The sequence below is a fragment of the Triturus cristatus genome, chromosome 11 (assembly GCF_964204655.1).
Source record: "Triturus cristatus chromosome 11, aTriCri1.1, whole genome shotgun sequence".
NCBI lineage: Eukaryota > Metazoa > Chordata > Amphibia > Caudata > Salamandridae > Triturus > Triturus cristatus.
The window spans coordinates 398401588-398425645 of NC_140594.1; the positions used below are offsets into that span (position 1 = coordinate 398401588).

Sequence of the window (24058 nt, forward strand, 5' to 3'; positions counted from 1 at the left end):
CACTGTCAGAATTTAACCAGCACTCCTGACCAGGCGTCTTACACACACATCACAACACATGAAAAATAATCACGTTGCAGGCCCGGGTTACCAAATAGGCAACTTAGGCGCCGGCCTATGGGCCTCACTTGATGTAGAGGTCTCGCGGCAACGGATCAACATAATATTGGTTTGATCTTCAAAGAAAATTAGAATCAAGCTTTCTTAAATTGTTTCCAAAAGATAGAAACAAATGAATCACCTCAAAGAAACGCAAACTTTACATTAAAGACTCTATAAAGAAAATACTGTATTAATATAAGTACCCATTCACAACTGAAAAGTACATAAACCAGAGACATCAAATTCACATAACAGTTTGTCTCTTAAATGCTCATCTTGTGGCAGCTGTCAGTTAGCAAACTATGTACAGGTAATGTACAGTAGTGATTGTTGGTTGGTAAAATTAAAAACGTATTAGGAGATAATTTGCTTGGGGGCCCCCGAAGTTTCGACTGCCTAGCGGCCCCCACAGGGTTTGATCCGGCACTGTCATGTTGAGCCAAGGCTACATGGTCAGTTAAGTATGGTGGAAGATGCAGAATCCTTCATGAAGAGCATCAGGCTCTCGAGGCTTCAGCCATCTGTACCTCTCCTGTACCCTCTGTCCACTGCTTGATTGGCCATAATACATGCAGTGTCTGAACCTTCAGCTTGGGAGAGTTTTCACCCCATTAATCACAGACTACACCAATGCACCGACACGTTTCAACATTACCTGACCTACAGACCTTGACATTGAGATTTATACTCATCCAAAGTTCATTGTCTCCGAACACCTTCACGCTAAGCCTGGCTCGGTAGGGTGTATTCCATGCATTATATCGCATGACAAAACTAGGGCATCCGTTATATAGACCTAACCACTACATCGCAAGGTAAACATTGCAATGTCTAAGAGATTATTACAATAGTTATTAGGATTAGGTGGACGGTGTGGATTAAATATAATATTAGAATACATAATATGATGATATAGTGGGAGGAAATGCATTATATATTGCAGCATAATGTTCCCAACCTTGAAATAGTGTGGCAAGCCCCACCAACAGATCACCCGTTATATCCATTGTCCTCTCTCTGCCTCTTTCTTTATAGCTTAATCTTTTCAGTACAAGAATCAGTGCATACGTCACCACAATGTATGTGCAAAAGTTATCAATTTTCCCCTGTCATCAATAAACACTTGAGCCTTAATTACGAGTGGCCCAAAATAACTCCTTTTATTTCCTCGCCCTGCAATTACCGTTTCTGGGATTTCGGTAAGTGGTGGAAGGAAATAACAGGAATTGCAGGTGTTTCAGGGCTGACATGCATTCTGTTCCCCAGCATTCCGCTCAGAGACCTCACCTGCTGGTGGAGTGCAGCTCACCAGTGGTGCTCACACTCTGCTTATAATTCCAGTGGGCGGGGTAACTGCATTTACAGGAACCATCCTGATTAACAAGCCGCTCCGAACGAGGACCTTGAGGGTAAAGTTCTGAAAGGTTTTCTGATGTGTTTTTTTCCTGTTGGCACAATCTTAAAATTCCTAAGGTCTACTTCTATAATCTGGAAGGGGTCTTCACAGCAAACAAGGCCTTTCTAAGGCTCATCCCACCCTCAGAACTGCATCACATCTTGGAAACAGGCCATGGTGTGGTTCTCAACACTGTCACAGCCACCAAGCATGATGCCACTCTTCCTTATTGCCTCTGTCCTATAGTCTAACACTCATCCATGTACCTCACAATCAGGTATATTACATGATGAACCGGAAAGCACTATTATGCCCACCTCCTTCCCAGGAGACACACCATACACCCTGGAGGACTCAACTTACCACTGTCAATATACAGCATCTCGTTGATGGACCGGCTACAGCATCATTGACAAACCTCACCTTTGCCTAAGTGTGAGAAAGTAAATCAAAAGGAAACTGGAAGGAAGGTCGAATATCAAGTTTACTCTTTGATAGGCGCCCCATCCACCTTTGATTGGCCAGTCAGATACAATGCAATACAATCACATTTGTAGAGCGCACAGATACCTCCGAAGAGGCGTCCCAGCGCTAGCGGTAAAGATCACCTGAGGAAGGGAGCAGAAATATACTGACTTTAATCTGAAGAATCACAGACAACACGTTCCAAATTATACCTCAACATTGTAGATTCTCAAATCTCCCTTTAGCAGATTAATTTGTACCTTTATTGGTCCCGCCAGGGCGATTTGAAGCTGGTACTCGGCCATAGTTTAGCTTGTTCTGAAAAATGTTGTGAAGCTCAACAGTGTAGCCCCAGTGAACAAGAGTGAGGTCTTGTTTGAGAGAGATGTACCTGGAGACTTTCAAGAGAAATGAGATTGATTAAATAGGTTTGCTCAGGAAATCAGATCAAAAAGGATGCAACCAAAAGTGTGCATGGTGAGGAATAAGTGACAGTTTATATCTGTGGCATAGAGGTGCTTAGTGTCTCAGCAGTCATCTCACTCAACTCATCTGCAGTGGGAGAAAGTGAATTAAATACAACTGGAGAGAAGGTTCTATAGCACGTTTACTCTGATGGGCACCCCATTTATCTGCCACTTTTCCTTCAGTGACAGATGTCAGTCTGATGGACCACAGACAGTATGTTCCAAATGATGTCAACATAGATTCTCAAACCTTCCGCAAGTACCTGAATTACAACACATTTTGTAAAACAGTAAAAGCAGTTGGTATTTCCATCACATGTTTGATTTCGAGGCCGTATTATCCCGGTCGGTGCAGTTGTCTTTACTTTTACAGTCGTGTTGCTGCTTGTGTATTTTCGCTACAACAGGTTGACTCAGCAGAATGTTCATACAGTTAGTTAGCAGTTAATTCCACTCATTGAATCCAGTGCTTCCTCAAGTGTTGATTCGGGCCGCCCATCTTTGAAAAGTTTTCACTGTGCGAGAGAGGAGGCGGAGGTGGCGGGGCCATTGAGAAGGTGTTGGGCTTAGTTGACCACTGCCTGATGGCAACTCCAACACTTCCACCAAAAGAGAAAAACATTTTCTGAGACTGCCTCTGATATCCTGGAGAGGCTGCAGAACTCCAAATTGACATGGATGTGCAGAGCCTGTACACATGGGCTGGAAACCCATCTGCAAAGGTTTCCAGGTCACCTTTTGCTGTCCGTGTCATATCAGCTTGTCAGCGGGTCCTCATGGCAGCTCCCCTGCGACAGTTCTCCTGTCCAGCTTGCCGGCAGTCCGCTACGCTCTGCTGCCTTAGGTTTGTGCCTCCTTGTGTGTTTTCTGCTCGTTTTTCTGCCCTCTATTTCTCCCTCTTTCTGCTCGTTTCTGACCTTATTCTGCCCCTTTCGCCTTTTTTTCTTAGTACGTCCCTTCCGGTGCAACCCACCACTGGTGCTGACCATGTCAAACCCAGATATGGCCCTATGGTTCTATCCTTGTATCTGGCAAAGGCACTCTGTCAACCCTATTGTGATGTGCATTATTCCATTGATCCCCAACTAGATTTGTGCAGCATTACATTTCTAACAATACATACACTGCCTTTTGTCCCACACTTCTTCGGAGATGCCTGATCCTGAGTAGTTTCATTTCTGGTGTGAGGAGCTTCTCCGCTACTGTTTTTACTTTGGATTAAGGTATTTTTAGTCCATCGTTTTCCAGTATTTAATGAAACAAGAGGACTAGATAGATTACTCGCTTAGCATGAGTCAACTTAAGAGCTGCTATTTGGTTTGGCTGTGATTTAAAATAAAATATAAATCTGGCCATATCAATGCCAAACCAACAGCTTGCTGAATGGACCAACAGGAGACTTGCTGGAAGTATAACACAACAAGCAATGGCAAAGCCAATTAGTCTTGCCTCATAAGACAACTTTCGGCTATGTCAGTGTTTTTAGTCATGTTGTACAGCTGCGTAGCTGCTGTGCAGCATGGATGAAAGTAAAGAAACATGAGATGGCAGAGCTTTTTTATTATTTCTGGCGGGGTGGTATTGGTTGGGGCAGCACAGAGGGAGCAAGAAAACGAATGTGTGGGGGTAACATGGACAATGGAGGGATGGGAAAAAGCACTGATTGTGTCTTAGTCACTTTTTTTTGTTTATTGTGGACGGGAGCAAAAACCAAAGGAAATGATGGACGGAGTGTTGAACATTGCAAGCACTCACCCCCAGTCAACTGATCTGGGTTTAATCCATCACCGTTCTTTAGCCCACTCTGCCAACTCCAGTACAGACATGGCCATATGCAAATCAGTCTAACCCTGTGCCTCATGGGAACAGTCCAGCCCGAACTGCCAAGCCATGTCTTCCCTGGACCAGAAACAAGCTTCCTAGGACCGGTTTCTGGCATTTCAGCCGTCTTCAGCCAGGCTTGCTTGAATCCAGTGGCAAAGTGAGCAAGGGACTCACGTCTGAGCATACCCTGCCAACTTATGGCGAACAAAGCAAAAACCAAAGGAAATGATGGACGGAGTGTTGAACATTGCAAGCACTCACCCCCAGTCAATTGATCTGGGTTTAATCCATCACCGTTCTTTAGCCCACTCTGCCACCCCAGTTCAGACATGGCCATATTGTGGACGGGAGACAACACAGGGGGAGAAATGGCTGGGGGCAAGCAACAACAGGGGCAGAAATGGACAGAGGGTGGGTAGGGGCAAGCAACAGCGCAAGGTTCAACAATTGAAGGAGGTAGAGTGGGGGCAAGCAACAGTAGAAGGAAGGAGGGCAAGTGAATGGGTGGGGGCAAGAAACATAGTTGAGGACGAGAGGGACCCAGAGAGGGAGAAGCACCTGAGGGACCCAGCTGAAAAAGGATGCACTGTGTTGTCGAGTGCTTAAACACAAACCTGTAGCACCTAAAAAATGAGCAGTGGACGGACACAAGTTATGCATCCTTGCTCAAGCAGAGTGACAAACACACAAAGAGGAAAGAAGCCTTTGCCAGCAGACCACTCAAGAGCAGCAAATGAGAGTGACAATGAAGCCAACCTATGGTAAGCAATGGGCGGGCTCTAAGCCCGCTGATAGAAAACAAAAAGTCTCAGGTGCTGAACTCAGTGCCCTCATTGGGCTCACAGCTCGGCATGTGCAGTATAGTTTGCAAACTACTATGGGAACATACACATATGAGTGAAAGAACTTCTTATAACCAAGCCACAGATACACATGCGCACACCAAGAAACTGGCATGTTCACAGACGCAGGGCGAGGGCACAGTATCCTCAATCGTAGTATTCATGTATTGAAACTTTACATGCAGGTGCTGTCCTGAGATTCTTTTACAACATCACACATGGACTTGAAACTAGAATAGTATTTGTGATCAGATACACACATGCCCACGCATCCTAGGACACCCACATACAGACACACTGCTCCGAATACCCGAAAGCTAAGGAATATAAATGTATTTGTGTCCAACACACAGCAGAGGTGCTTCAGACAGCAACCAGAGTGTGAGGACTCTGTAAATTCAGGTGCAGCTCCTCGACGGAGTGCTGCAGGGTGGAGGGGAGGGGCAGGGTGGGGGGTAGTAAACTCCGGCATACGGCCGACCGGAGTTGAGTACATAAATAAATAAATAAATAAATAAATAAAATGAATTACAATGCGCACGTAGCAACGCCATTTGCGCTGCAGCGAGTGCAATGTCATTCATTTTATTTATTTATGAGAGGAAGAAGCGCTGGGCTCATAATGTGCTGTCAGCTTCAGGTGTATTCTTTAAGGACATCAGATGTGTAGGAGCTGACTGTGCACATAAGGGCAACACAAAAACAAGCTTCAAATAAAAACAACACTTTTTAGGTCCTGCTTCATACAGAACATGTGCTGTCAGCAAAATCTTTTACAAACTAAAAGATAAAGATTAAAATGGGATTAGAGTGTGCCCATTACTTACCATTACTTACCATTGGTTGGATTTGACATCACTTACTGTACTCTTGTGATTGATCAATGCCTCCTCCTTCCTCCTGGAACTTCTAGTGTTTTCCCTGCCAGGGAGCATGGACCTGGGACATCTTCCTGTCTGCTGTCAGTGTCCTTCCACTGTCTGCAAACTTCTGCAGGTACCTTTTCTTTTACTTTTCTTCATGCACTGTTCGATCATAAATTAATGTCACTGCTCACAAATCAGACAGAATGCCGACATGGAAAATAATCTATTGTTAATAATCTACAGCAGGGCAGAGAGCCTCGTAGACTTCCCACTAGCCACTCTGCTGAATGAAACTGTCCACAATATATACATTTTCAAGACACCATCGGTTATAATTGAAACAGATGAATCAGGAAACAACACATATCACAGTGGGTGCAAACATCCTTGAAAGATTGCGGCTATACATGTTCCTGACAGATTTTCCACTTTTGGACTTCTTAATTTTAGACTTCTCGTCTTTCCCTCATTAGTTTCTTACATAAATCAGAAAAGGCCTAATCAGGGACTTTCCAAGGTAAAAAAACATATTTGGAAGAATGTCCTGTAGACTTTGGCTGTCCTCTCCTGCAAAACAACAAGCCTTGAGTGAATACAAGACAAGAAAGAATAACATTAATCAGCCGTTCCTGAGTGTCAGGAAGATTTAATGGTAAGCAGTATGTGAACAGATAAGCATTTCTCAGAAATAGAACAACACGTAGACGGGGTAACTAGCAAACAGGATTAAATGAAACTTGGCTGGCACAGAATAATAAGAACTGCATGAAACTTACAAATTAAACTTTTTCAATCCTTCCTTTTGAACTAATATTCAATCACTTGTTCAAATTTAATCTATTTCTATTTTCATCATATCATATATTTCATCAGAATTATCGCCCTGATGTATGGCTGTCGGTCTTGCATCCTCACAGTAGTAATTTGAAGACAGCATGTAACCACACAGGCTGACAAACAGTTCGGCAACAAATTCATTAACAGACAACCCCCAACCAGTGAGCCAAGTATTATTAGCTCCCATTTAAGCAGGACCTTCCACCATGAACCCCATGAACCAAAAGACAGTTCTATTTTATCCCAGATAGTTGTTTCCGTTAGAGCATATTCTTCTTGCCCTATGTGATGCAAATTTTATATAGCCTTATAAACATTAGGGGCATTGTCAGGAACAAAAGGTGCAGCATTCAGTGCCCACAATCCTGCTAAAATCATGTCTAAAACCATCCTATTTTGTAACGTTACTAAATGTACTGCAGCTACTTCTATTGTTAGATTAGCTATTCTCACTGATATTTCATTCATTGTTACCTCCAGCAATCTGCCCATTCTCCTAGATCTTAATAGATTTAAGAGATATCCCTACCCAAGGTATACAGAGACCCTGTGCATGGCCAGAAACTCTTTCTCCTGCTAAATCTTCTTGTTGTGTTTCCCTTTTCCCCCTAACTCATTTAAAATACACCATCCTGGCCAAATCACAGGTGCTCAATCTTACTGTTCCCCAGCAACACCTTCCTCACATGCAGGGTCTGGGTCTCTTTCAATGGGCAACTCACTCCATCCAATACCTAGGCCTCACTATCATCAGTTCATTGCAGACCTGGACTCGGGCCAACTGGCCGCGCTGCTGGAGTGTCATCCTGGAGGACCTTCGCCAGTGGAAGCCCTTACATGTCTCTTGGTTGAACAGGGTTAATGTGGTTAAGATGAACTCCATGCCCCGGCCGTTATACTTCTTTCAGGCCCTTCTGACTCCCATTCCGGCAGAGGACGTTTGCTATATGCAAAGCGATCTCTGATCATTTATTTGGAAAGGGAAGCAGCCTCGTATCTCCCCAGATGTCGTGGGGGTCTGGTTTGTCCTAATCTTCTGGACTACTACCTGGCAGCTTACTTACCCTTCATCTCTGGAAGGGTGGTCAGGGAGAGTGAAGTACAGTGACTCCATATGGACCGAGCTATGGCCTGCAGGCCACTTTGGGACTTGGCCTGGATGCCAAAGGGTCATCGCCCTCGCAGTGCATGCCTGGCGACCCCCACCCAGATGGTTCTAGAAATATGGGACAAGTCACAGTTGAGAGAGGCTCGACTACTTTCCCTTCCTCTAATAATCCCATAGCCCGCAATCCTGATTTCACACCTGCACGTTGCCCGTGGTCCTTCCCTGACTGGCCTGCGGGTGAATGCCGGGTGTTGTAGGACCTCTATCATGGACCAACCCTAAAATCGTATGAGCCATGTAGGAGACTTCCGCATCACCGACAGACTACAGCACCAATATTTTCAACTACAACACTGGGCGCTCTTGCCCTCTAACACCCTGGGAGCGACCGCGCCTCTCATACCCCTCAAGACGCTAGTTCGCAACTTTGTCAGCTTGAGGGGACTGATTTCCAAAAACATATAGGGCCCGATTATGACTTTGGTAGTGCTGCACCAGGTCTGCCCTGCCACACACCCCAAAGCTGTGGTCAGACTGCCAGACAGATTTGGAGTTTCCTCCTGTCTGGTGGGCTGTTTTTTGGCATTCCCACAGCGGTGCCTCAGAAAATGGGCACCATAATGGGAACGCCAAAAACAGTTCCTGCACAGTATGGACTGCAAAGTCCTTGCTGTGCAGAGACTGGGGTGCATGCACACAGTGGGGCACATGTTGTGCCCCCCTGTGTCCATCCCCATGCGGAGGAGGCACAGCGGGCCACGCAGGGCCTACTTTGTTTCCTCTCTGGCACAGTGCTCATGGAGGAGGAGCCGGCGAAGAGGAAACTCGTAATATGCTTACTGGGACCGTGGTGGTCCCGCTAAGTATATTACTGCCTCCTGATCGCCGCAACACTGCCAGGGAACGGCGGTTCCCTGCCTGCTGTAGCGGTCTGACTGCCCAACTCGTATTAGGGCAATCAGGATACCGACCACCACTGCGCCCCCATGAGTCTGACTGTGGGCCACCAGACTCTTAATCGGGCCCAGGGTTTCATCCAACAATCTCGCCTCCTTCCTAGTCACCCTTACCAGGAGAAATGAGAACTAGATAGTGGGTCCAGCATTACACAGAATCAGTGGGAACTTTAATGGCAGGAGATTCCCAAGACACACAGGTGTATAGCACAGCAGGTAACTGCTTACAAACTCATGTCCCAATGGCACTATACCCCGGCCCGATTGCATACTGTGTTCCCTATGGCCTCGGCAGCTTGTTGACGATGTGGAACGCAGGAGGGAGATTTTCAGCACATCTGGTGGTCATGTCCCCGCCTTACTGTCTTCTGGAAAGAAATCTTGGGACACATTAAAAACACTTTGGGGTTCCTGATTCCCTCGGATTAATGTACTGTTGCTTTGGTTATTCGCCCACTACACTGGAAGCCTTGACACACGAAGATTGGTACCTGGTTTGCCATATGACAAGTGCTGCAAAACTTTCCTGGCCTATAAAGCCCCAGCTGCTCCCTCAATCGCATCTTGGCTCACAAGATTATGGCACACTTTAACACTGGAAGATCTGTCATGCGAACTCTCCCTCACCGACAAGAAATGTACCTGTATTGGCAACCACTACTTTATAACATATCACGGATGGAATACCTTTGCAGTCTACTGCCCAGATTGAACGCTCTCCACCTGTATGACTGATTCTCCCATGAGACAGTTGTGGGCCTTGCTAAGTTTCGGTCTCATACTTGATGGAGTTCTCCCTGAGCTCTGGCGGGGTCTTTTCCTTCTCCCAACTTCCCCTGCCCTCTCCCTCACCATACGTTTGGCCTTTCTTCACAGTGGTATTGTTCTTTCCCCCTGTTTTGGGCGGGTAGAGATTTGTTTCTCGGGTTTGTTTATGATTATTTCTTTTCCCCTTTTCTCTTTTTGCCCCCTCTTTTTTTTATTATTTCCCAGTTTCTCCCCCCTTTGAGAACGCCGGTTGGAGCTGTTCGTTATCCTGACTTCACTTCCCCCCTCTCTGGTGATTTCATTATAGAGGGTTGGGCAGGGGTCATAAGCTGAACACTCGCCTTTTGCATATAGAACTTCCTACTGGGATTCAGGGCACACACTGTCCCCACTGATGATCCTTACCATGATGTCCTTACGGGATGATGGCTGATCCATTTCATTACCTCGGTTTTCATGCACTTTCGAGGTTATGGCACATCCTACTTGTTGGTTTTTTCTATATATGCTTCGCTATTGCTTTATTGTTTATGCAACATTATGCCAGTGTACTGCTGTCTTATTGTGATCTGCCCTTGTGACTCACCTGGCTGATATGTATGCACTCCGTTAAATTTCAATTAACAGATTTTGAGCAAAATAATCCACCATCCGATACTTCATTCTGTCTCTATTGTGATGTCTAACACGGGGGAAACAATTCCAAGGTAGCAAGTACCTGCCCAACTTTGAGGTAGCCAGGTATAGGCTTTCACTCCACATATCCAATAGATTCTGTGCCAGATGTACTAAAGTTTTTTGCGGGCGCAAATGGGTTTTAAACCTGTTTGCGACCACAAAAAATGTGTGGCCTTTGTACTGATCCTATTATGCGAGTCGCAAATCAATTTGCGACTCGCAAAGTAGGATTAGCAACTCGCTATTAGGAAGAGGCAGCGTTCCAAGGGTGTCCCTTCCCAATAGGGACTCCTGAAGCTATGTATGACTGTTTTGCGACCGCAATTGCGGTCGCAAAACAGTCGCAGTTTACCACCCTTCACAGAAGGTTGGTAAATCACTCGCAAACGGGAAGGGGTACCCAGGGGACACTTTCCCCTTTGTGAGTTGCTCTGAAAATATTTTTTAAGGGCAGGCAGTGGTCCCATGGAAAATTACATACACTATCCCCCACTGTGACAGTTGTTTGTAAAGTTTGTGACTCGTTGCCATGTATATATAATTTTCCTGGAGTGTTATCTGATAACATAAAATATGCAATATTGGTGCCTTCTGTTTCTGAGGTATTCAGTCGCATATGGAAATCCCTACATCTCCTAGACATGGTAGTAACATTAAGCAAACCTCTGTATGCTGAATCCTCCACTACATTATCAACTGGCTTCTGTAAATAATTACCACAGCCAGGTGTAATTACCTTTTCTTGATATTGGTTTTGTAAGTGAGTTTGTTTGCTTCTTTGGTACCCAAGTAATAACCATTTTATATATGATAAAACATGAATCATTGAATAACAAAGGAAGATGTAAGAAAGGCATTCCTTTTTCTACTGTTGCTGGGAGTTTCAAACAGATCGAACAGTCTGGAACATTCCTTTCCCTGTGGTAAGCATTCATGGTCCATAAAGCAGCATTGTCTTATTATTCCTCATGGTGATGATCATGGACATCTTGTAATAAGGGCAATGACGTAGTCAATATAACGGGCATTAATATTTCATAGATGAATAAGGCACAAACTATTAAGCAACACAGCAAAAATGCTCATATAATAATACAAGCAGGGTTTGTAGAACTTTTTCTTTTTAGTTCTTTCAATTCTCTTTTCTTTCTTCATCCATTATTTCCCACATGTTTGTAGATGTAAGGCTCACATAGGTTTCTAGCACTTATGAGTCCTTTATCACATTTTATTTTATTCTTTATAGTTCATTTGCACTTTTTGTCTCAGATTATATTGGGAGTTTGTCGGTATGTACTGCTTGAGGTAAATCTGGTCTGCATTCAGACTGTTCTTGACTCGTCGATGCAGGTACCCACCCACATGAGAGGCATGTATCCAGTTTTTATAATTAGTATATTTTACTCCATTATTGGTCACCAGCATAATTTGTAACGTACCTTTCCACCTCTGCTGCAGACAGTTTGTTCTCTGAAATGTTTTTACTAGGATCCACTCGCCAGGCTTGAGATAATGCCCCAGAGTCTGTAGAGTTTCCGGCAAGACTTCCTTCACCTACTGGTGCAAAACTTGTACTTGCTTAGTCAGGGCAATACAATAGTCTCTTAGCAATTCTTTAGAAAAGTGCAATGTTACAGCATGTTGGGGAGCCCCCCCAGTTAGCCATAATGAGCCCTGTGATGATTTAATTGGGGCTCAGTTTGTTTTTGACAACCAGGTGTACTGCACATACTCATAAGTGCCAACCGCAGAACGTCCACCCGTGTCAGAGTTGTTTCAGTCAATATGTTTGCAATTTTTGCTTTCAGTGTGCCATTTCATTTCTCCACTGTACCCGCTGCTTGTGTATGATGTACACAATGGAACTTCTGCATGATGGCTAAGACTTTGGTCACCCTATTTATTACTTTATTCACAAAATGTGGCCCATTGTCTGACAATAACACTTTAAGCGGCCCGAACCTTGGAATAGTTACTTTAACAAGTTCTTTACAACACTCATGGCATCATTCAACTTAGTGGAGTAGGCTTCTATCCAGTCTGAAAACATACAGACTACCACCAGTACATACCAATATTTGTCTGTTGAAGGTATCTAAAAGTAGTCAATTTCCAAATGTTCAAAAGGTGCCTCAGATGGTATATAATGTCCTCTTTCCATTGATATTCCCTTTCCAGCACTATGCAGAACACAAGTTACGCATGTTCGACATACAGCTTCAGCATGTTTTCAAAAATTTTGTTGTCCCAAAACTGTGAGAAATGCCTGCACATTGCACCCCACCCCAAATGGACAGATCCATGTAAACTTAGTGCTATATTTGGAACCATTGCATCAGGCAATCTTATTCTTTCCCAGGTCCCACACAAATATTATTCAATAATGTTCCTTCCTGAGGGGTTGCTGACTTCTGCAATTCTGAGCAGTTTGTTTTGCCATTTAGTCTTCAAAATTAGCAACATTATCAACTATTTTCTTATGAGCACTACACTTTATAATGACCAAGTTCTTTGGTAGGGATAAAGCATTCAAAAATTTTACATTGCGCGGGCCATGTTTATTTTATTTCCTGTGGATGTGGGAAACCCTCTTTCTTTAGAAAAGATGGTTGCAATGCACTCAAGTGAACAATATTTTAAAGAGATTAAACAACCTAATGCTGAAGAAGGGCTCTGCCCTGGCCCATGAATAAACTGAGAGAAGAAACTGGGACACAGAGGTGTCCTAGAGTCAGCATGTACAGCAATGTTCATAACAATAATCAATTCTTTGCCTAATGGAACTGAAATTGAATAAGTTGCTTGTAGCATAAAGTATCAGTCGCAAATGTTTACTTCACATCTGCCGGTGACAAAGATGTAGCGTCTTTTCAGCAAGAAAATGTCCAACAGAGTTGTTAAAAAACACCAATGCATTTCGGGCTAGGATAATCCTTCATCAGGGGTAACTACAATTAAGGAAAATCACTCATTACAAATATGAATGTTCATGTGAAGTCACATCGTAGGTTCAAGCGTAAAAGACGTCCATTGGCAAAGTCAGAGAAGGAGAAAACTGCGCTCATGATAAAAAGCACAAAGTGTTCTATCAACACTCCTAATAGTTTACAAACATGCTGCTGACTTGGCATCTATCACATGCACCCCGTGCACTGTGAGCCAAATGAAAAACCCTCGGTGTATCAGAGGTGCACAAAACAGCCAGTGTCACACTATAGTTCCCAGCATGCACCAAGTGAAACAGTTTAAAGCTCATAATTGAGAAGACATCCCGAGATCATTAGTGAAAAGATGTTTTCACATTAGTCTCATTTGCAAGCCCCTTGCGCCACCGGTACGTCACGAAAACAGAGATCGCAGGTGATGTTTTTTAGAAACGCGAGGCTTGGTAGTAACTGAAAACAGACTACCCCTCTTGGATTAGTAATATGCTAGAAACCCAAACTAAAGAAAGGTGCAATCAGTCAGCCATGTGTAGAATACATACAGGAAACTTCAATAATGTGGTGGTATAATCCCCCCCACCATTAGTGGAATCACATGAATCTAATACATAGCACAACTACACCAGACATCTAGTATAAGCCGTTCGAAGTGTGTCTATATACAACACTACGGTTCACAAAAATTCAATCCTTGAGAGCATATCAAGATATTGTGTGTGTACTACGATTGTTGAGCAAAAGAATGATGGATTTAGGCCAAGATCTCTGTACCGGGGGTACGTTTTTGACATTGTCCAGCATTCTGTCTATCAATTGTTCTTTTTCCATTTGTCACCCCAAGTGGGACGGGGATGCCCAGACTTGGATCCCAGGCCCACTGTGCCACTGGATTCAAGTTAGCCTTGCTGATGAGGGGTGATACCCTGAAACCAGTCCCAGGATGCTTGTTTCTGGTCCAGGGAGGACCTGTCTCGGCAGTTCGGGCTGGACTGTTTCCACGAGGAGCAGGATCAAGACTGGTTCTCATATGACTGGGTCTAAACTGGGGTGGCATAGTGAGCAAAAGAACGATGGATTTAACCCAGATCTCTTGACTGGGGAGTGAATGTTTGATTTGTTCCACATTCCGTCCATCATTTGTGTGTTTTTACCTTCTAGTGTGCACCATTACTCTATCGATTTTAGGATTCAGAGGGTGCAAATCCTGGCATACAGTTGAAATATTTCCAGTGCCTGGTACAACCAGACATTTGACACAACAAAGGGTAGTATAATTGAGCAATGCACGAGGTGGCACAACTACTGCTGGATACCATCCATCTGATAGGATGCTTGAGTAGTCAGTTTACACAAAATCACACACAGGTGGAATTAGGGGCATCACTACAGGCAGATTTCTAAAATGACCAATACATCTAAGGTACAAAGCAAGCATCTGGAACCTGAACAGGTGCTCTAGCTCACAGCATTGTGTGTTCTCCTACCCTATATGTTTGAGCTGGTGCATGCAATACTGCTGTCAATTATGTCATAGAATGTTGTTTATTTATTCATAGTTTTATTTATAGTTTTTATATAGAGCACACTGTGACCAGACTGATATCCTGACGCTAAAGCAAAAATTGTCTGCAGGGGAGAAAAAAGACAGAGAACAGTACATTATCACGAGCATCCATTATTTAGGGAACAACCAGGTCTTCAAGGCTCTCCTGATTGTCAGCAAGTCTGTCAAAGCTCCCAGATCAGATGGCAACCTGTTCCAAATCTGAGCAGCTTTCACTGTGAAGATGTGTCTCCCTTGTCGAACATTCCAAAATTTGTATTACTGAATAAGATAAGCAGTTGTTGACCAAAGAGCCCTCCCTTGAGCATATCTTTTCAGTCTACGCTGCAGCGGTACAGGGGCCTTGTTCTGATGGGCCTTAATCACAATGCACATAGACTTAAAGAAAGACCTCTGCTCCACAGGAAGCCAATGAAGTTCCCTAAGCGCATTGAATGCCGAAGATTGCTGTGGTTAGCTTAATGTCAATTTAGCTGCTGCCACCTGGACTCTGTGCAGTCTCTTAATTAAGTAAACAGGAGCTCCGAAAAGGAGATAATTACAATAGTCCAAGCTACTGAGTATAACACTCCATGCAATTAAAGCTTTAGCATGAGCAGGTAGGACAGAGAACAGCTTTCTAATGCCACAAAGCAGTGCAAAACAAACACTAGCCACTATGTGAACATGCTTCTCCAAGGAAAGACGATCATCAAAAGTAACTCTAAGATTGTGTACTCCCTCTGAGGAGCACAGCTCAGTCTCAATATAAAGTGGCCAGAAATTTGAGGGTAGTAGCATCGGAATCTTATTAGACGAGCATCATGAAAATTTAGTTTTATCCCCGTTTAATTTAAAGGAGTTTGCACTCATCCATTGTACAGTGTCCACTAAACAGGTCTAAAAAGTTGCTACAACTTCCAGCTGATTATTGTTAAGAGATCAGCTGCGAATCATCTGCATAGTTAACTAAGGAAATGTTGTGCGTTTTTATCAAAGAAATTAGTGACTGCATATGAATGTTGAACAGTACCAGGCTGAGAGCCGAACCTTGTGACAAACCCCATGTTTGAATTATTTAAAATCCGATTGATAAGGGGGTAAAGCCAAAGCCTACCAGCAACCTTGCAGATAAGATTTTATCCACTTCCATTTGGTCCCATTGACACCAAAGGCCGCCAGGCTTGTCAGCAGGTTGTGGTGGTTGACTGTATCAAAAGCAACCAACATATCAAGCAGTCCGCATTTTAGAACCCCACCTTTGACCATTCCAACATGGCGCCTTGCAAAGCACTCCGGGCAGCCCATTGATGCCACGACCCGGAAGTACAACAACACTTCACTTATAAATGGCCGCCACACATTACGCCAAGGTTAGACCACATTTGCAGATCGAGATTGACCGGACCAGCATTACGCCCAATATTACGAGGTAAGCCTCCCCAGGAACCACACACTTCTGAAGTGATGATAGGTCGCAGGGTGATTTAGTGTATTATTTATTGTAGATAAATAATTACAACAAAGAAACAGGTGAGCGCCAGGATACACATCTGTCAGTTTTCAGGTACAACGCAATTGAACTATAGAACTCGAATGCCCCTTAACTAGCGGCATTCCAAGCACGCTCACACACACATATCTTAAAAGTAAACATATGACCAGTGGTGCATACCACCAACAGTTATAATAACAACATAACACATCCCCCCTCCGTAATGAACAGAAACAAACAAATAAAAAACAAATAGAACTAAAACAAAGGAATAACAACCAAAACAAAAACAAACAAAAAACAAGGATGAAAGTCCAAAGAAAAACATCCACAACATAATACAACGTAAGTTACATTATATATTCTTTGAGCCAACTAGGCAAGACTCCTTTCCTCTTGTTACAACCAGTATTATCAAGATTAGAGTTAATACTCTCCTGAGAAGGTTCCACAACAGAATGATTCTTAACAGACCCTTCCCCCTCCCTAAAGGAATAAGAGGAAAAATCTGAAGTTTCATCACTAGTAGACACACACAATTTTCCATTCTCTTCTTCCTGAACCACCCCAGGTTCATGAGAATCTTCAGTAGCTAACTGAGATTGTAGGTTGCTATTTTCAAAATAATCTTCAATCCACTCAAATTCTCCCCCATGATCATATACTTGATTGTTTTCAACATGATTCTGGTTACTAACTATAGCAACGTCTTTCAGATTCCAAACTCTCCTATTTTCAAGTCTAACAGAATTTCTTAAGACTTCTACTACTAGCTTGGGTGTTTCAAACTTACTTCCACCCCTTAGTGACCTTGAACGGTTTCTTAACACGCACCCAGTCTCCCACATTAATAGAAACTTCCTTAGTACCATGGTGCTTGTCATAGTATTCTTTGGTTTTTGAATGTACTAACTCCAATTTCTTTTTCACATCAGTAGGGGACCAATGTTGTACTTTGCTTTCTACAAGCCAATTTGGGTTAAACTTACACCTAGGTGTTCTACCCCTCATCATGACAAAAGGGGACAACCCTGTACTAACTTGAGAAGTGACTCTATAGGACAATACTGCTTTTTGTACCTGTACTCTCCAATCTAAGTTCTTGTTCATTGACGCTTGTATAACGCCCTTGATCACCCTATTAAATCGTTCCACTGTACCATTCCCACTTGGATTATATAGCGCCGTCGTTTTGTGTTTTACACCACACCTCTCAAAATAATCTTTAGCCATGTTAGATAGAAATTGTACCCCATTGTCCGTCAAAAGGCAAACAGGTAAGCCCTCCATTACAAAAATATTATCTAAAAATTTAAGAACAGAGTGAGTATCTGCTTTTTCCACAAATTTCACAATAGGCCATTTAGTAAAAAGATCATCTTGGGGAGGGCTTGAGGCAGGCTACCCTAACAGCGCCGTGAGGGCAACGGCAGGCTCACAATCCACAGAAGGGGCCTAAGCAGCAGCGAGCATCTCTCGGCCAAATCGACCCTCAGGTCCGCCGTGAGGGCAACGGCATAACCGAAAACTACAGAACCCAGATTCCCCTGGTCGGCGCTCGCAGGTGACGTCAGTGGCAGGCGTCACCTGCCTACATCAACGCAACGCGCCTACCGCCGCGCGGGACGCATCTTGGAGAGGGCTTGAGGCAGGCTACCCTAACAGCGCCGTGAGGGCAACGGCAGGCTCACAATCCACAGAAGGGGCCTAAGCAGCAGCGAGCATCTATCTGCCAAATCGACCCTCAGGTCCGCCGTGAGGGCAACGGCATAACCGAAAACTACAGAACCCAGATTCCCCTGGTCGGCGCTCGCAGGTGACGTCAGTGGCAGGCGTCACCTGCCTACATCAATGCAGCGCGCCTACCGCAGCGCGGGACGCATCTTGGAGAGGGCTTGAGGCAGGCTACCCTAACAGCGCCGTGAGGGCAACGGCAGGCTCACAATCCACAGAAGGGGCCTAAGCAGCAGCGAGCATCTCTCGGCCAAATCGACCCTCAGGTCCGCCGTGAGGGCAACGGCATAACCGAAAACTACAGAACCCAGATTCCCCTGGTCGGCGCTCGCAGGTGACGTCAGTGGCAGGCGTCACCTGCCTACATCAACGCAGCGCGCCTACCGCAGCGCGGGACGCATCTTGGAGAGGGCTTGAGGCAGGCTACCCTAACAGCGCCGTGAGGGCAACGGCAGGCTCACAATCCACAGAAGGGGCCTAAGCAGCAGCGAGCATCTATCGGCCAAATCGGCCCTCAGGTCCGCCGTGAGGGCAACGGCATAACCGAAAACTACAGAACCCAGATTCCCCTGGTCGGCGCTCGCAGGTGACGTCAGTGGCAGGCGTCACCTGCCTACATCAACGCAGCGCGCCTACTGCAGCGCGGGACGCATCTTGGAGAGGGCTTGAGGCAGGCTACCCTAACAGCGCCGTGAGGGCAACGGCAGGCTCACAATCCACAGAAGGGGCCTAAGCAGCAGCGAGCATCTATCGGCCAAATCGACCCTCAGGTCCACCGTGAGGGCAACGGCATAACCGAAAACTACAGAACCCAGATTCCCCTGGTTGGTGCTCGCAGGTGACGTCAGTGGCAGGCGTCACCTGCCTACATCAACGCAGCGCGCCTACCGCAGCACGGGACGCGCGCGGGCAGCGCCCGGGCGAAGCCCGGGCCAAGGGCGGGCCCGTCCTTGCCCGTCAAAGACCGGACAAGACTGGACTGGACCACCCCCCTTACCTTCCAAGTAAGATTCTGGGAGAAATTAATTGCAGAAGTGTGCAATTTTCATGTGCTCATGTTTGCCATTGCCTGCGCCTATTATGATTGCAGCGACCTGACTTGCAACTAAAGGTACTACTTCCTAGGGGGTGTGCGCAATCTTGAGTCCTGAGAAACTGAGCGGACCCCTAATATTTGACCGGGACTTACAGCCTAGACTGCTATACAAGACATAGTGATTGTCTAGCTTTCCCCCATACTCTTTGGCTTCATTTATCCCTTGGAAATTGGTTAAAGAGTCATTGTTGCTGAGGGGCAAACAGTGTTGCTCTATTCTCAGGGCGGTGATGGGAAAGTGGAAAGCCACTGAACCTATGACTGGGAAAAAGAAATTAGCCAAAATGCATACACAAGCTAAAACAGTAGTAAATAATTGTACATTGGCTGAGATCGATAATTTAATAGAAGAAGTAGAGACTATGTTGTCTAGTGACAAGGGGGTTAGCAACAAGGGTAATAAAATCTCATCCTACTACGGCAAAAAAGAGAAGGTGCCAAGGGCAAAGCCCCCAGAACCCATCGTCATAGTACATGAACCCCATTCACCTCTACAGATACAGACACAATCCCAACCCTTAACTCCCCTATTCCCAATGCAAAGAAGGGGGCCCACTACAAAGCCTCTCTCCGGCCCAGAAATACCTGATACCACGGAGGTAGTGGCTAGGCAGCCAGACAGTCCTATATGTAGAGAGGTGACCACAGTCGAGTGCTCTAATAGATTTGCACCCCTATGTGAGAACACAGTGCCTGACACTTGGTCCTCCGTGAGAAGCAGCGATGAAATAATTTCTAAACAAACAGATGTGACGGGGGATAATTCTCAGGGACATTTACCAACAAATCCAGTAATACTGGATACATACAGCTTAGTGACTACCTTAAATACCAAACTGGATGTTCTCCAAGAGGAGGTCAGGTCAATTAAAAAAATGCTCGAGATCTTAACGTCCCATTTACCGATTTACAAAGGGGCCTTATTCCCAAATATGGGTGAAACCGCTGCTCCCGGAACCAAACTAGCAGGCACGACCAGGGGTAGCCAAATTGCAAAACCACTGCCCCGAGTACCCAATAGTCATCTCGAGCACCAGAAACCTATGCATGTAAAAACCCAAGTACACACACATTTTTTCAGACCAATGAGGATAGAGCACAGCACAACAACATCGACAATCCCAATAATCTTATCCCCCAACACCAGGCCAGATATACTCAGGCAAATCCGAGTATCTACCACAAAGACAGATCTCCACACTCCACCTCCTGGAGAGGGACTATGGATAATGAGCCAGTGCATAACCGACACTTAGATCAGGCCAATTATTCTGTAATAAGGGAAGACCCAGAGCTATGCTGTGTATTCCTTACAAATGTTCCAAGACTGAAGGTGGGTAAAAGGGAAGACAATGATTCCCTACTAAATAAAGCAATCCACTGGATCAGAAAGGAAAGGCAGTGTCTATCCATAATAAGATCTGACTTAAAAAACGCTGAAAGGATCCAACAAGATAGGGGTGACCTGGACGATATTAAGCTAACCTTTCACTACAAAAACATCGCAGACAATTTAATAATCATGAATCTGAGATCTCACTCCTTCTTTAACTCCAGCATCGGTATCAGACAGAAAAGAACTTGTCTAGTTGGTAGGGACACAGTACATCATACCTCGGGGGGCCTCTCGAACTTATCAGATCCGGACTGACTGATTCAAGAGTGGACTGGTAACTTATCACATTTGGCACAAAAAATCCCAACTGCATCCCCTCCCGTATTTGAGAACGATACACATTTTGAAAAATCCTATTCCGTGGGAGGATTAGGCTCAGCAGTAGAGGAAGGGGGCAACTTGGACAACACCATTGAGACACCATTGTGCCATATCCAGACAACCCAATCTGTAGTAGAGTGTAGCCCCCCTACCAACACTTATACTACCTCAAATGCTGTGAAGATAGTAAGCTGGAACATAGCCGGCCTCACAAGGAAGTTGCAGGAACCCGACTGGCATGAATATATAGACACTTTCGATCTTTGTTTGTTTCAAGAAACGTGGGCCAGGGAACCTCTGTATAAGGTGGGCTATAGAACTTACAGTGTAGAGGCGCGGCAATCAGCTAGGGGCAGACCATCAGGAGGTCTCCTTATTTGGGTTGCAAATAGCATCAACGCCTCTATAGGAATAATACACTCAGACTCAGAGGATATCCTGGGCTTAAGCTTCAAATTTAAAAATGACTTGAGGCTATCATTATTTAATATTTATATTAGGCCCAGAGATAATTCTAAAGAATCAATGATAGTACAGTTATTGGAAGATGTCCTAGCTCCCTTACTCCCTGCTGGCCCCATTCTATTTTCCGGTGATTTTAATTGCTGCTATGAACCCCTGTCAGGCCTGAAAGACATTTTTGAAGATGAAGATACTGCTATGGGCATACCTCTTCTGGGAATAGTTAAATCCTGTAGAAGTTCTCAATCTGCACTACAGTTACTGAATTTTACCATAACAAATGGGCTGAGATCATGCAATGTTAGAACACCTTCGGACCCCCATGGATCAAACACTTTTTCAAGGGGGTCCGCGACATCCAGGATCGACTATATCATGTTAAGTTCGGCTTATTGGGCTTACGTCAAAGACTTTAAAATAGACGCCAGAAGAGAAAGTGACCACTTCCCACTCTGCTTAGAACTTGTAGAAGAATCGTTTCAAAAACATCCAACGATACATTTGGGATCTGGCCACGAAGCAATCCAGCCCATAGTAAGTAATAACAGAAGGGCAGTAAAATGGCCGTCCATAATGGGGAACGTTGAATCACTTACTCACATTTACAACAGTTTTAGTGATCTTGTGTCGTTGTATCTAAATGATCCTTCAGGGTCAATCTTGATAACACAGACCCACTCAAAACTGGTAAAAAGAATTGTACCAGACTTGACAAAACCTGGGCTTGCCAAGATAAAAAATCGCGCAAAGGCTGTGAAATCAAACCCCTGGTTTGATAAAGATTGTGTGGAAAAAAAACAACTTCTAATGAAGGCTCTCCACGCAAAGGATCCCTTGCTCATCAGAGAAGCAAGGACATCATACAACAAAACTCTGAATGTAGCCCGTAGAAGTTGGGAAGATTCGAGCTGGGGAGAACTATTAAAGGCAGCAAAATTGGGTGACCAATTTACATTTTGGCAGATTATTGCAAAGGGTAAGAATCCAGGTACCCCGGCTCCTGATTTTAACCTGGATCCAGGCACCTGGCACAGACACTTCACCCACCTATACGCCTCACAAGTCCCTGTGATGGATGGCCAGAGTAGTGCCACCGGTAGTCTTATATCACCAACTACGATTTCCCCATTGTGCTTTAGCATCGAAGATACTAGACTGGCCCTGGATTCAATAAAGCCCTCAAAAGCTCCGGGACCTGACAAAATACCAGGTGACCTTTTTAAACACGCACCAGAGGTATGGGTCCCATACATCAATTTGCTAAGTAATGCAATCGCAGGAGGCCAGCCAATCCCTGATTCCTGGAAGGGAGCAGAGATTGTGCCAATATATAAAAAGGGTGGTAGAGATGACCCGGCTAATTATAGGCCCATTAGCTTGTTGGACATACTACAAAAATTGTACGCAAAACAAATTTTGGAAAGTTTAAAAGATTGGATATCTGCAAATAATATTATTTCCCCCTATCAAGCAGGCTTCAGGGAACGGACAAGCACTATAGACCAGGTGTTTCGTCTGATAGTAATAGCCTGGAAATACACCAGGCTAAGAGATGGCCATTTATACGTGGCCTTTATAGATCTAACGGCCGCTTTTGACTCAATCCCCAGAGAGCTCTTGTGGTCAAACTTGTTGCAACAGGGAGTCCCCAAAAACATTCTAATCCAGCTGATCAGGCTCCATGAGAACAATTATGCCAGAGTACGTTGGGGTCAGGCGGGTGAACTCACCGAAGAAATACCAGTGAATAGAGGTGTGCGCCAGGGATGTGTCCTGGCGCCAACACTCTTTCTTCTTTACGTCAATGACATGGTTGAGTTCCTCCAAAAATCTAGTCACGATTCCCCGAAGCTGGAGGGGAACCATGTTTGCCCTTTAACATTTGCAGATGATACAATATTATTATCGCAAACTCCAAAGGGCCTGCAAAATCTTTTGAACTCACTTAACAACTATTGCACTTTAAAGGGTCTGGAAATTAATCCCACAAAGACAAAATACATGTCAATTAGACCCCATAAATGTTTTAAGCGTAATCTTAAATTGAACGAAATGAGTTTAGAGTGTGTCCCCAATTTTATTTATCTTGGTGTGAACATTGACTCCAAACTTTCCTGGAAGCCACAGATCACTAAATCAAGTACAATTTTAATGCAAAATTCAGCCCCAATTTAAAAAAAATTGCACGCAACCACGTCCAGGGCAATTACCCCAGCACTGGAAGTCTACAAGGCAAGGGCCCAATCTGCTGCGCTGTATGGCTCAGAGCTTTGGGGTGGGGGGCCTCGCTTAATGCCTTAACTAAGGGGGAAAACAAGATATTGAGGAGATTTGTTACACTCCCACAAAACACACCATTAACCCCCCTCATGATGGATTTAGGTATTAAACGCCTGGGCCACAGAGCTGTGTGGATGTCCCTGTCTTACTGGATAAGAATCTGGACGACAGAGGAACTCTACATGTATAGACAATCACTAATCGAACTCCTGGCCCTAGACACCAATCTTAGTTTCCCGTGGTTGGCACATATTCGTAAATGGCTACTGGATTTGGGTCTGAGCAGGTTCTGGGCTAACCCGAGCCTGCTCAATTTTGACTCAAAACAGGAAATAAAAAGTATCTATTGGAACTTTATTATGCACAATGTTGTCTTGAACTGTGATGCTGGTCCCCTCACCTCCCAATTCATGATGTTCAAAACAATCCCCCGTTTTGAGCAATTTCTGGACGAGATCGAGCCTCAGCTCGCTAAAG

At 44.7% G+C, this 24058-nt stretch overlaps 1 protein-coding gene across 1 annotated transcript in view; it reads right to left on the reverse strand.

The window, feature by feature from the left end:
- Positions 1-24058, reverse strand: part of LOC146784287 (uncharacterized) — a 113429-nt gene that overhangs the window by 85712 nt on the left and 3659 nt on the right. The gene's annotated exons all lie outside the window — the stretch shown is intronic.